The following is a 13,033-nucleotide window of genomic DNA, read 5'->3' as shown; positions in this document are numbered from 1 at the left end:
GATGTCTTCACTATTATTCTACAATGTAGAAAATAGTAAAAATAAAGAAAAACCCTTGAATGAGTAGGTGTGTCCAAACCTTTGACTGGTACTGTATATTTTTTCACTTAATGAAAATCACAGTTCAGTTAAAACAAAACATATTATTTTCCATGATATAGCCGATAGGCTATAAAGGCCTAGGGAAGTTGTGTAATTGAAGTAAAACCAGAGAGGAAGAGGCTAACTTTAGGCTACTTGGTGAATTTGCAAGGCATGCAAGACAAGACATTGCGAGATGCAGATTACCAAAACATATGAACACGCTTCTGCCTCTCTCTCCTGCCTCTCTCTCCGTCACGCTGGCTTGCCTGCTCTGTCTCTTTGCTAATGATACAAGTGTGTGTTCAGTCTTTGGTCTGTAGAATATCCTAGCCTATTCATGGCACCGATGTCTTCAGGCCAGTATTGCGAGCACGGGGTAGCCTACTCTTCGTTTTTGCCTCATATGAAATTACAGCCTGTATGGATTTCGCTTTTCAGACTAAATGGAATGTGGCCCCTTGAAAGCGCCTTGGCTACGGCATATTTGTTTGTCTGTCTGTTTGGGTAGGCTATACTACATTTTTTTAAACGCAGACACAAAACCTTCTCTGGTGATATGAACGGCCATTTTACTTGCCTGTAAAGGAATGCCACTTCTGAAACAGGAATAAAATCCATCACTAGGCAACCAGAACTCTCAATTGAATAAAATCGAGCTGCTGCGCGAGAAAACGTTCTCCTAAAAAAATACTTTAAAGTTTGTTAAATATCGTGTCTTACCAAGACATTTAGTAGAAATACCATACCATAAAACATCACAGCAGCACATCAATCAGCTACGTTTATTGTTGTCAGGGAAAAAATACAGAACATTTTACGCCGGAGCAGAATTCTTCTCTCTTAAAAGGTACAACCTGATGCAACACTTTTTTAATTGTCTAAAAAGGTATCAATTGTCGCTATCAAGGGCACAACTTTCACTGGGGATGGGGGGTACATGTCCCCCCCACATTGTGAAATTGCATTTTTGTCCCCCCCAGTGTTATCATTGGAATGTGATACAAATGAGGCAACGGTGTGTTTCAGGATCATGCGGACGCCTCCGAGCGGTCGGGTAGGCTGTTTGGAGTGTTTATCCGAGAGGATAAAAAAAATATATATATATAATAATTATGCCCCCACTTCTAAAACCGAAGTTGCGCCCCTGGTCGCTATCGACATGTTACTGTAGCGGCGTTCTATGTCTGTAAAGGGTTGCGGTAGATATAACTTAATTGCCTGGCCCTAGAGGTAATTCATATGTAATTGCACCATTATTCTGCATTGTAAATTGACGTATATTTTATGATTTTTTTCATATTGTTTTAACAGAAAAACGATAAAAATGGCAATTTAAACGTTAGGCACAATTGTCCATTTGTCACATCCCTAGTATAGCTGTAGTAGTGTGGTGACCGATTAGAGTCGAGTAATAGTAGTAAGTAGAGTATAGCTGTAGTAGTAACTGATAAGTGTAGAATAGTAGGATCAAGTAGAGTAGTAGTATAGTATAATATAGCATAGTATAGTTCTTACCAGACAGACAGAGGGTCAGTGAACTGGGAAGAGGGGGGCAACACACTGGAGAGCTGAGGACAGCACTGGACCACGTTCTGTACAGAGAGAGAGAGAGATGGTGAGAGAGAGAAAGAGAGCAGGAGGAAAATAGATATATTTTGTGAATGTTCTCCCACTCAGCAGAGATAAGAGATATTCTGCTAGCAGTTACATTAATAACACGTCTCATTATTGAGGATGGCTCTAACGCCCCCAGGGGAAAAACACTGCGTTGACATTTAGTTCACACATCCTCAAATACTCATTAATGCATTTGGGCTGCTGCATTTGAACATTTTAATCATACCTCTCCCTCGGCCTTTCTGCAGAATAAACTTTTAATAACAAACTGTTAGGTAATGCATGTTCCCTAACCAAGAATGACTGCTGGAAATGAGCTGGAGAATGGGGGGGGGAGAGAGATAGAGAGAGAGAGAGAGAGAGAGAGAGAGAGAGAGAGAGAGAGAGAGAGAGAGAGAGAGAGAGAGAGAGAGAGAGAGAGAGAGAGAGAGAGAGAGAGAGAGAGAGAGAGAGAGAGAGAGAGAGAGAGAGAGAGAGAGAGAGCAGAATTAGGACGATACCCTCTAATTATCAAAATTCAGAAAAGAGCCATCACATTCTACAACACCGAAAAGGAACCGATTCCCAAATCTTCCATAACAAAGCCATCACCTACAGAGAGATTAACCTAGACAAGAGTCCCCTAAGCAAGCTGGTTCACAAACACAAACAGACCGCACAGAGCCCCAGGACAGCAACACAATTAGACCCAACCAAATCTTGAGAAAATAAAAAGATAATTACTTGACAGAATTAGAATGAACAAAAAAACAGAGCAAACTGGAATGCTATTTGGCCCTAAACAGAGAGTGCACAGTGGCAGAATACCTGACCACTGTGACTGACCTAAAATTAAGGAAAGCTTTGACTATGTACAGACTCAGTGAGCATAGCCTTGCTATTGAGAGAGGCCGCCGTCGGCAGACCTGGCTCTCAAGAGAAGACAGGCTATGTGCACACTGCCCATAAAATGAGGTGGAAACAGCTGCACTTCCTAACCTCCTGACAAATGTATTATTGTTTATTTAACTTTTGTTTATTATTTATTTCACTTGCTTTGGCAATGTAAACATATGTTTCCCATGCCAATAAAGCCCTCTGAATGTAATTGAATTGAGAGAGAGGAAGAGAGAGAGAGGGATGGGGAGAGTGAGAGAGAGAGAGGAAGAGAGAGATAGAGGAAGAGAGTGCATCCCAGAGTTCATAGTTTCCTGTTCAATGGGCCTCTCTACCTCAACAGTGTGCAATTCACTTCACCTCTCTTCACCTCTCCATCTCCATCTCTCCTCTCTGCCACTCTCAGGCCGATCAACAGGCCTCCTCCACAGCCCGTCAAACCAACTCCATGTGGATATAGTTAGGCAGCTAGATACGTCAAGCAGTTCCACTCAGTGAAGTGGCTTTCACTGGCCTCTCTAGTTGGAGAGCAGATAGTTGAGCCGACAGGCACCAAAAAAGGTAGACAATCTAGGCAAGTCATATATATAGGCTAATATTTATGTTACACAGTGAGTGTTTTGGTGGGAACATGGCACTAAGCCATGGGGGTGGTGAGAGAGGGGGAGAAAGAGGGAGGAAAGAGAGAGTAAGGACCCAGCAAACCAAAATTGGTTCTGTGAAAGTTCCCAGAACATTCATTAGGTCACGTCAAGTTATAACACAAAAACTGTCCAGTCGTGGTGATGATTATAGAATGTTTGAATAAAACATTCGCTGATGTCGCAAGAACGTTCCTAGAGCACATATAATATGTTCTTTAAAGGTTCCCAGAATGTTTCATTATGTTGTGGGAACAGTCTGGTGAGGAGGACTGGAGGTCTGGAGCGGAGAGCTGACACAACCCGTCCTGGCTGAATGCCTATTTCCGCACAATATGTGTGAGGCATCAGCACAGGACGTACAGGGCTGTGCACTCGTACTGGCGCTACAGCACGTGGCACTGGCGCAGGATATCCGGGACCGAGGAGGGGTACTGGAGGCCACGAGCGTTGAGCCGGCACACCCCGTCCTGGCTGCATGCCCACCTTAGCACGACACGTGCGTGGTGCTAGCACAGGACGTACAGGACTGTGCCGGAACACTCGCGGCACAGTACGTGGCTCCGCATAACACGGAGCCTGCCCAGTCTCATGCTTCCTAGCCTGAGTACGGGGATTTGGCTCTGCTCTACCTCTAGGCTCCGCCAACCACCCTTTTAGCCCCCCCAAAAAAAATTATTGGGGCTGTCTCTCGGGCTTCCTCCTCGGCCGGTACCCTCTGCGTTGCCGCTGCTCCTCTCTGTAGCGCGCCTCCACAGTCTCCTCTCCTGCCTGGGCATTCACCTTTGCCCATGGCCCTTTGCCCGCGAATATCTCCTCCCAAGACCACCATTTGCCCACCTGGGACATCGCCATCTTCTCCTCCTGGGCACGCTGCTTGGTCCTCTTAAGGTGGGATCTTCTGTCACGATCGTCGACTGAAGACACGGACCAAGGCGCAGCGTGATAAGCGTACATACTTTAATTGTACTTACACGAACAAAAACAACAAACAAACGATACGTGAAGTCCTAGGTTGTACACAACAAACCAAACGGAACAAGATCCCACAAATACTAGTGCAACACAGGCTGCCTAAGTATGGTCCCCAATCAGAGACAACGAGCTACAGCTGCCTCTGATTGGGAACCACCCTGGCCAACATAGATCTAAACGATCTAGAACGAAAACATAGAAAAACTAAACAAAGCAAATCCACACCCTGGCTCAACATTTAAGAGTCCCCAGAACCAGGGCGTGACAATATCAAACGTCTCTTTGGCTGTGTTTATACACGCAGCCCAATTCTGATATTTTTCCCACTAATTGGAAAAATGCGGGCTTGCACTTACGCGCTTTCGTCATACGTAATCGCCAGGGCGTGACAGAAGGAGTGAAGACGAATACATTGGCTTTGAAAAACACTGAAGCTGAGAGAATGTCTGGGAGCACAAGCAAAGCACATGAAAGTGTGTGTGTGTGTGTGTGTGTGTGTGTGTGTGTGTGTGTGTGTGTGTGTGTGTGTGTGTGTGTGTGTGTGTGTGTGTGTGTGTGTGTGTGTCAGTATTGGTGTATAATTTATTTCTCATTCTCGTGCAGGAAACATAATTGCATCATACATTTTCCTGACTAGTGATTTGGATCAGGCTCTGTCACTGGACACCACATCTGTCAGCTGTGCTTTACATACAAACACACTGCAGGGGAGGACTATATAAACATGTAAATCAAATAACAGTAGACAAGCGTTATACGGAATCTTGACCTCTGTGCTTTTCCTACTTAATTGCATGCAATATACATTTTGACCAAAGCTGGCACTATATATTCACTTTTCTCTTTTAGAAAGTTCAGTGTAGCCTCAGTGCAATTGCTTCATTCACTGTGTAGACAGACATACAGTCGACACCACAATACTGTTTCTAGGGCTGGAGGTTAATCTGAGGCAATATCTTTCAAAGTCTATAAAGTATGAAAGTATGAAACCCAGCCAAGAATACGCCATATCTGGAACTGAAACAGTCTCAATGGTGCTGTGTTCACATTAGAAAACCATGAAATGGCTCAGCGCCCCTACCTAGTATGATGAGGGATAACCAGTAACATCTGAGTCACAATGATGCATATGTCATGAGGAACAATACTCCCATTACATATTCAACTTGAAACTTACATTTTGATCTGACTGTTAAGGATGACTTAAACACATTTCTATTCTTTCCCTTTTTCACTATCATATGAGAACAGAAATAATCAAAGTCAGATACACGCCTGATCACACCGATATGATTGGGAGGAAATGCTGAGGGGATGCAAGGGGAGGATATCAGAGGTGATACAAACTGACCAAAAAGAGATGAAATCACAGCTGAGTCAGATATCATCTCTTTTTATTAAGGCACAAATACTTTACATTTTGATAAATTATTCTGCCTTCCCATCCCCTTCTTCCCAATGTGACTTCCTGTAAAACAGACGTCCCTTACAAATAAACACGTCAAATTTGCATTTTTAAATATGAAATATCTGTTTTCACATGTTGAGCTTAAATTTTACATGTGAAACCATATTTTCACATGCATTACATTTCTCACGTGAGGAGAATAACATATTTTCACCTCAAATCACATCTTTATCAAATAAAATGAAATGTTATTCGTCACATGTAAACAACAGCTGTAGACTAACAGCGAAATGCTTACTTACGGGCCCTTCCCAACAATGCAGAAAGAAAGAAAATAGAGAAATAACAGAAAAGTAATAACACGTAATAATAAATACACAATGAGTAACAATAACTTTGCTATATACACAGTGTCAGGGGCGGTGTGTTCAATAGGGCGATATGGGCGACGCACTGCCAAACGGGAAAAGGAAGGGATTTTTTTTCTAATCAATTATATCACGGCAACAGTAGTTATCAGTGTTGTAATGTCCAATCAGGCTAAAGTCGTGCTTCAAATGGCTCCCCCCCCTTTTGGGGCGATTTCAGTCAGGTTGAAAATCGCCCAGAAGTCTGTCATAGACTCCCATGTAAAATCTATTTTTTTCAAATTTCAGAGCTTTCAATACAATCTCTATGGGTGTCTGAGGGCTTGCACTTACGCTTTCGTCATACGTAACGTAACCATGAACGTAACTAAGAAAAGAGCGGATTGTGTCTTTGAAAGAAGTTCCTTTTTGTCGGCGAACAAATGAAGATAAATTGGCATCGAAACAATTAGGACCTCCCAGACCAAATTTAATAATTCAACAGGTTTCTACTAAAGGCGGAAAGTCCTACACCCGAGGATTTTCCAAAATTGGTACTGAACGAAAAAATAACATTGCCACTCAACTGGATGAGGGATACAGGCTAGCTGTCCGCCGCCACAACGATGAGGTTAGTGTTGATAATCACAAGTTTACTGGAGAACTGAGACCAAGTAGAGACTTTGGACAGGGTGGATATGGTATAATAAAGGCAGTTTATTCAGAGGTAAAGATATCTGGAATCGCGTGCACGGACCCGTTCGTCAAACTCTTAGGGAGCTATACATTAAGCCCCATTACTTACCATATCAGATAAGAGAAATTGCTGCAGCTACATATATTTTACATCCTGGCCCCTACATAGTTCACTATTTGCATCACTTACCAAAATATTACATGTGGTCATATATGCTTGGAAAGTGGAGATGCCATAGAACGTCAAAAAAGTAAACATTGCTGGAGACACATTGCCGTTTTGGAGAAGACATCGCGTTTGCTAGCGAAGAGATTTGTTGTGGCAAATGAACTTGGACTGGGAATTGCCAGGAACCTCACGATAAGATATATGCATTGCGAGTCTCATGATTCTATACGTATTGCGATTCGATACTGTGATTTTATTGCGCACCATATGTCTGTTGCAGAGGGATCAGAAAGCCATGAGAACGAGTTTTGATCAGTCATGGAAATAAAAGTGCTGAAAACAAATTGGCTCCCAATGTGAAAAGATTGAGAACAAGCTATGAAGGAACAATAATGGTGTTTTGGTGCAGGTACAGCCAACTAGCGCTAAAATATTGCGATATTGTCAATACAGTATATCGTAAAGTATCACTATGTAACTCGATTTCTTTCACCCCAATCCCTCAAATTAACGGTAAATAACTGAATTGTTTGCCCCACATTTAGCTAAGATGATTAGCTAGCCAGCTAAAATGTTTTATTTAGTTAGCAGTCGCATCTACAATAGTTTACTGTCAATAACATGTCTCCAAAAATGACGTGGTGTCTCCAATTGTGTTGACATTTTACAATTGCGATGCGCATCCATGAGTATCCACTTTCTGTAGCTCAGCTGGTAGAGCACTGCGCTTGTCAAATCAAATCAAATCAAATTTTATTGGTCACATGCGCCGAATACAACAGGTGCAGACATTACAGTGAAATGCTTACTTACAGCCCTTAACCAACAGTGCATTTATTTTAAACAAAAAAGTAAGAGTAAAACAACAACAAAAAAGTGTTGAGAAAAAAAGAGCAGAAGTAAAAATAAAGTGACAGTAGGGAGGCTATATATACAATAGAATAAAGTGACAGTAGGGAGGCTATATATACAGGGGGGTACCGTTGCATAGTCAATGTGCGGGGGCACCGGCTAGTTGAGGTAGTTGAGGTAATATGTACATGTGGGTAGAGTTAAAGTGACTATGCATAAATACTTAACAGAGTAGCAGCAGCGTAAAAAGTATGGGGTGGGGGGGCAGTGCAAATAGTCCGGGTAGCCATGATTAGCTGTTCAGGAGTCTTATGGCTTGGGGGTGGCAGGTAGCTTAGTGGTTAAGAGCGTTGTGCCAGTAACCGAAAGGTCGCTGGTTCTAATCCCCGAGCCCACTAGGTGAAAAATCTGTTGATGTGCCCTTGAGCAAGGCACTTAACCCTAATTGCTCCTGTAAGTCGCTCTGGATAAGAGCGTCTGCTAAATGACCAATTATTATTATAATTATTAGCTCTTTTTCAGAGCTGATCTGATTGGTGAAAAGACCAATTAGTGAATTGGCCTGCCTGTGTAGATGAGTTCGGATTGGTCTGCCATGTAGCACGCTTCTGTCTATAAAATGAGCTGGTCAGTATGTGTAGGTAATCCTTTCTAACGCAGCTTTTTTGAAAGATATCACGTAGTAGAACTGCAAAAGTGTTGCTCTCCACTTTCTGGAGGACCGAGTTTTGAAATCAGTGGAATGCCCGGTGGAAGCAGAGTATGATGGCTAAGGAGATGGAGGAAATTCTGGCTTTTGATTGCAAACAGGCAGAGGGAGTCAAAAAGAGAACACACAGAAGGCTGTTGTATAAAACACCTGTCTCCGGATTACATCTTCAAACTAAGGGCAACCATGGCATTCATGACAGAGAGGGAGAAGCGTTCATCCATGTATGTAAGACAGTCTAGCTAGCTTTTTTTTCTCAGATATTAAACGGTTCTAATTTTGTCAGAAAGTTGTTTTCATTGCAAGTTAAAGCGTACTGTTAGCTAGCGAGCTAACGTTAGCTGGCTGGCTCGCTAACTAACGTGACGTGTATGATCTGTGTAGTAATATTATTCATATCTCAGAGCCATTTGCATTGCTAGTTATAGCCTAATGTTAGCTAGCTAGCTAACATTGAGCCTGGTTGGTTAGCAACCTGCAGATTCATGCAGGGTAGTAACGTTATGAGTTGGGATTATGGTTCATTGTTTAGCTAGCTGCTTTTATTTTGTCACACTCACAACCCTAAGCTATTTTCTCAAATTGGCTCGCTATTAAATTGTAAATAATGATCTTGTTGTGAGTTATTTTCCTTGTAATAATGCATATAAATGAGCTAAAGTGAAGACGTTGTCAGCTATATCATATTGTCATTATTTGAACTGGCTAACCAGCTAACTTAATGTTAGCTAGCTAGCTAACAGGCTAGAAACTAACCAAAACATTGTTTAGAAAGTTGCTTTCAGTGGCCTGGTTTGCTAGATTGACATATACTAAATTAATTTTTAAACGGGTGGGTTTATTGGTGTTAAAATACACCAGTTATGCTATTTTGGACCACCAGGCTGCTGATGTCATGCAGCCTGTAGTTTTTGTGTTTATACTTTTTCATACCGACAATGACAAGTTTGATGTCGGACGACAATAGAATGTTCATAATGTCACTGCGACAACTGTCGATAGACGTAATATACACAACAAACTTTGGTTGTTTAGTACATTGCCTCACATGTGAATCCTTAAAGAGATGGGTTGGGCTAAGGCTTTCAAAAGCAGAATTACTTTCCCATTGTTCCTCAACTTTAGTGTATGATATACCATTTTCTAGCGCTGAGTCTCTACTTTTAGCCAATGTAAAAAACACCATTTCAAATGTTGCTATATAAGACCGAATCGAGCCGATCGGTCACATATCTGAGCCTCAATTTCACTTATATATATACAAATATAAACAAATAAGGCTTGAACCTGCAGATCTAAGACTTTCAACAAGTGATGAAGAAAGCAATTTATAAAATACAGTGTTACAAGTACACAGCAAATGAAGAGGATAGGGACATTTGAATACAGTTGAAGACGGAAGTTTACATACACCTTAGCCAAATACATTTAAACTCAGTTTTTCACAATTCCTGACATTTAATCCTAGTAAAAATGCACTGTCTTAGGTCAGTTAGGATCACCACTTTATTTTAAGAATGTGAAATGTCACAATAATAGTAGAGAGAATTAGTTATTTCAGCTTTTACATACACTCAATTAGTAGCATTGCCTTTAAATTGTTTAACTTGGGTCAAACGTTTCGGGTAACCTTCCACAAGCTTCCCACAATAAGTTTGGTGAATGTTGGCCCATTCCTCCTGACAGAGCTGGTGTAACTGAGTCAGGTTTGTAGGCCTCCTTGCTCGCACACGCCTTTTCAGTTCTGCCCACACATTTTCTATAGGATTGAGGTCAGGACTTTGTGATGGCCACTCCAATACCTTGACTTTGTTGTCCTTAAGCCATTTTGCCACAACTTTGGAAGTATGCTTGGGGTCATTGTCCATTTGGAAGACCCATTTGCGACCAAGCTTTAACTTCCTGACTGATGTCTTGAAATAACTCATCTGTCTGTAAACAATTGTTGGAAAAATTACTTGTGTCAAGCACAAAGTAGATGTCCTAACCGACTTGCCAAAACTATAGTTTGTTCATAAGAAATGTGTGGAGTGGTTGAAAAAAAAGTTTTAATGACTCCAACCTAAGTGTATGTAAACTTCCGACTTCAACTGTAACTCTGAAATTCTGTTCTGTGTCCTGATTGACCATATTTGACTGACAAAACGCCACAAGGCCACCGCAGAGGGTTAATGGTTTAGCTGCAGATCCAAAGACTGCAGGTTCAATCCCACCTATTCTTTAAGCATGTCTTTTAAAACAGAAATTGAAATTGAGGCTCAGATATACTCTACTAAAAGAAAGGATTTCTTTATTTTGCAAATATTTATAAATCCAGGCAGTAATCCAGAATTTAGACTAACTGTAAAAAAAAAAAAAAACATTGGGTAAATGTTTTTATTTTGAGATGATTGATCTGAAAAGCAAGAGTGATCCTAGATCAGCACTCAAAGTCTTGGATACCTTGTAAATATGGGTCCTGAAGTACGCAGCACATAAAGAGGATGGGTGAAGTGATGATGAATAACCCAGTTACCAGTATTTCCCTGGGTTAGTTATGTCAAAGAAAAGGTAAAAAGCTAAAAAGGAAGCATGTAATTCTTGATTGAAGATAATGGTATGGCTATATAATGAAAAAATAAGATATAAGAGCAATTCCCTGGTGGCGCAGAGGATAAAAAACCTGGTTTGGGGACCAAACATTGCAGGTTCAATCCCCACATGTGCAGACTGTCAGCATAAGAAGTGTAAAAATGGTGTTCGTATGATTAAATGTTGTTCAAATGTCGTGTGATTAAAATACCATGTGTCTTTCTATTGCTTACAATACAGTCCTCAAATGAAAGTTGCCATTAAATCTGGAGAGAAACAAAATGGGGATCTGTTCCAATCTGCTTTAATTTGCATGCTGAGAATGTTGTGGTAATATTAAGTCAAACTTCAATATAACATTTACTAAATGTTCTTGAAATGTTCTGTGGACCTCCAAGACAAGGAAGGCAAAATGTATACTGCATGAACATCAATGGAATGTTTTAAACCTAAAACAAATATGCTATGAACGTCATAAAAAAAATACTTATTTTATTCTTACAACATTAAGGGAATGTCATGACAACTGAGCATATTTTGTGTTTTGAGAACCTATCTCTTGTAATGTACCCACACTATTGCCACAACCCAATTATATGTTCTGGAAATCTTTAAAGAACTCAGAAAGGCTGTTCTGTCAACATTCTTGCAACATCAAATAAATGTTGATAATAAACCCTGATATAAACATTATCTGAATGTCAGCAGAACTGGATAGTTTTTGTGTTTTGGGAACATCTCTTGTCATGTCCCCACAATGTTACCACAACCTAGTTCTGGGAACCTTTAAAGAACAGACTAAAGGTGTTCTGGGTAGGCTTGGGCGGTATCCAGATTTTGATATTGTCATACCATCCTTCTCTCATACCGGGATCTATGGTATTACCGGCATAGCACACAAAGGGACGCTAAAGACGCAAGACAATCCCATTAGGCCTCTATTACCAGAATGCTAACAACATTAGCACAAACTAATAGCGAAATCAAATAGACGCTGTTAGCTAAATGCAAACGAGTGAAAACGAAGATAAACGAATTGCAAAGATAGGCAAATCCAGCTCATAAAGTAATCCAAGCGTAGCTAGTAGCTACCGAAAGTCATTTTCGGAGAGTGTGGACATTTACAAGCGAAAGTGAACGAGATAAATTGTGCAAATGAACATAGTTGTGATGCATGCTTTTCTGAAGGAAGAGCAACATGTGTACACGGAGCAGATGGGAGAAGAACTGAGGAGAAAATAAATGCTAGTAGGAAGCACAGGGGAAAAAATGCCAGCTGTACAGATAACTCATCCAGAGGTCTTTGACTTCTGGCAGAAAGCCATTATAAGATATCTGATAGCAAACATTTAGTAGTGAATTGCATACAAGTGTAACTTCATCACCTCATGTGCGCCGCACAACAAAGATTCACCGATAGATATAGAACCTTTTGGACTCACCAGCTCGCTTCCCCCCGTTGTGTTATTTACAAACAAGCACGTGACTGGCTCAACTGTTCTGAAGAACTACGTGTAACGATCCCGGCAGTCTGAGTCGGGTCCTGTCTGGTGACTAGTTTTTCTGTTCGGGATCTCCAGTTTCCCGAGGGTTCGGGAACGCTCCGGGGAGCTCTCTTGATTTCCGCACCTGCATCCCATCAGCAATCTGCACACCTGGTCCTGATCATCACCCTTCTTAGGCTCTGGCCTAACATCCAGTCCCTGCCGGATCGTTAGCCATGAACAGTAGGTTTACCAGAGTATCCGTCTTAGAGCCTAGCGTTAGTTTTGTTGTTTTTTCACCTTGTTGGTTGGTTGCTTACTTACCCCCGTTTTGTTCCATCTGCAGTCACCCGTCCGGAACCTTTATCCAACCTCTGCCTGGTGGTCGGCGGCTGCCGACCCAGGATGGGATCAACCACTGCACCCCCAACAACTAATCAACGCCGCCCGCTCTGTTCCCTGGATTATTCAGCATCACTCTTGAATTTGTAATAAACACTCACCTTCGTTGCAACTTACCTTGTCCTGGTCTGCTTCTGGGTTCTGGCTTAGCAACTCGTGACACTACGGTTAGCTTCATAATTTAAAATAATGTGACAGGTGA

At 41.5% G+C, this 13,033-nt stretch overlaps 1 protein-coding gene across 7 annotated transcripts in view; it reads right to left on the bottom strand.

The window, feature by feature from the left end:
* The window catches only part of LOC121552187 (1-phosphatidylinositol 4,5-bisphosphate phosphodiesterase beta-4-like), a 127,701-nt gene that overhangs the window by 95,795 nt on the left and 18,873 nt on the right, over nt 1–13,033 (bottom strand). For 5 of the 7 annotated variants that reach the window (XM_045211317.1, XM_045211316.1, XM_045211315.1 and 2 more), the window contains one exon: nt 1,600–1,676. The exons of the other annotated variants lie outside the window; for them this stretch is intronic. The gene's annotated coding sequence lies outside the window, so the exon portion shown is untranslated. The remainder of the gene's footprint in view (nt 1–1,599; nt 1,677–13,033) is intronic. 7 annotated transcript variants of the gene reach the window in all.

The sequence above is a fragment of the Coregonus clupeaformis genome, chromosome 36 (assembly GCF_020615455.1).
Source record: "Coregonus clupeaformis isolate EN_2021a chromosome 36, ASM2061545v1, whole genome shotgun sequence".
NCBI lineage: Eukaryota > Metazoa > Chordata > Actinopteri > Salmoniformes > Salmonidae > Coregonus > Coregonus clupeaformis.
Note: the sequence above shows the minus strand (reverse complement) of the source record. Positions and strands in the feature narration are given on the sequence as shown.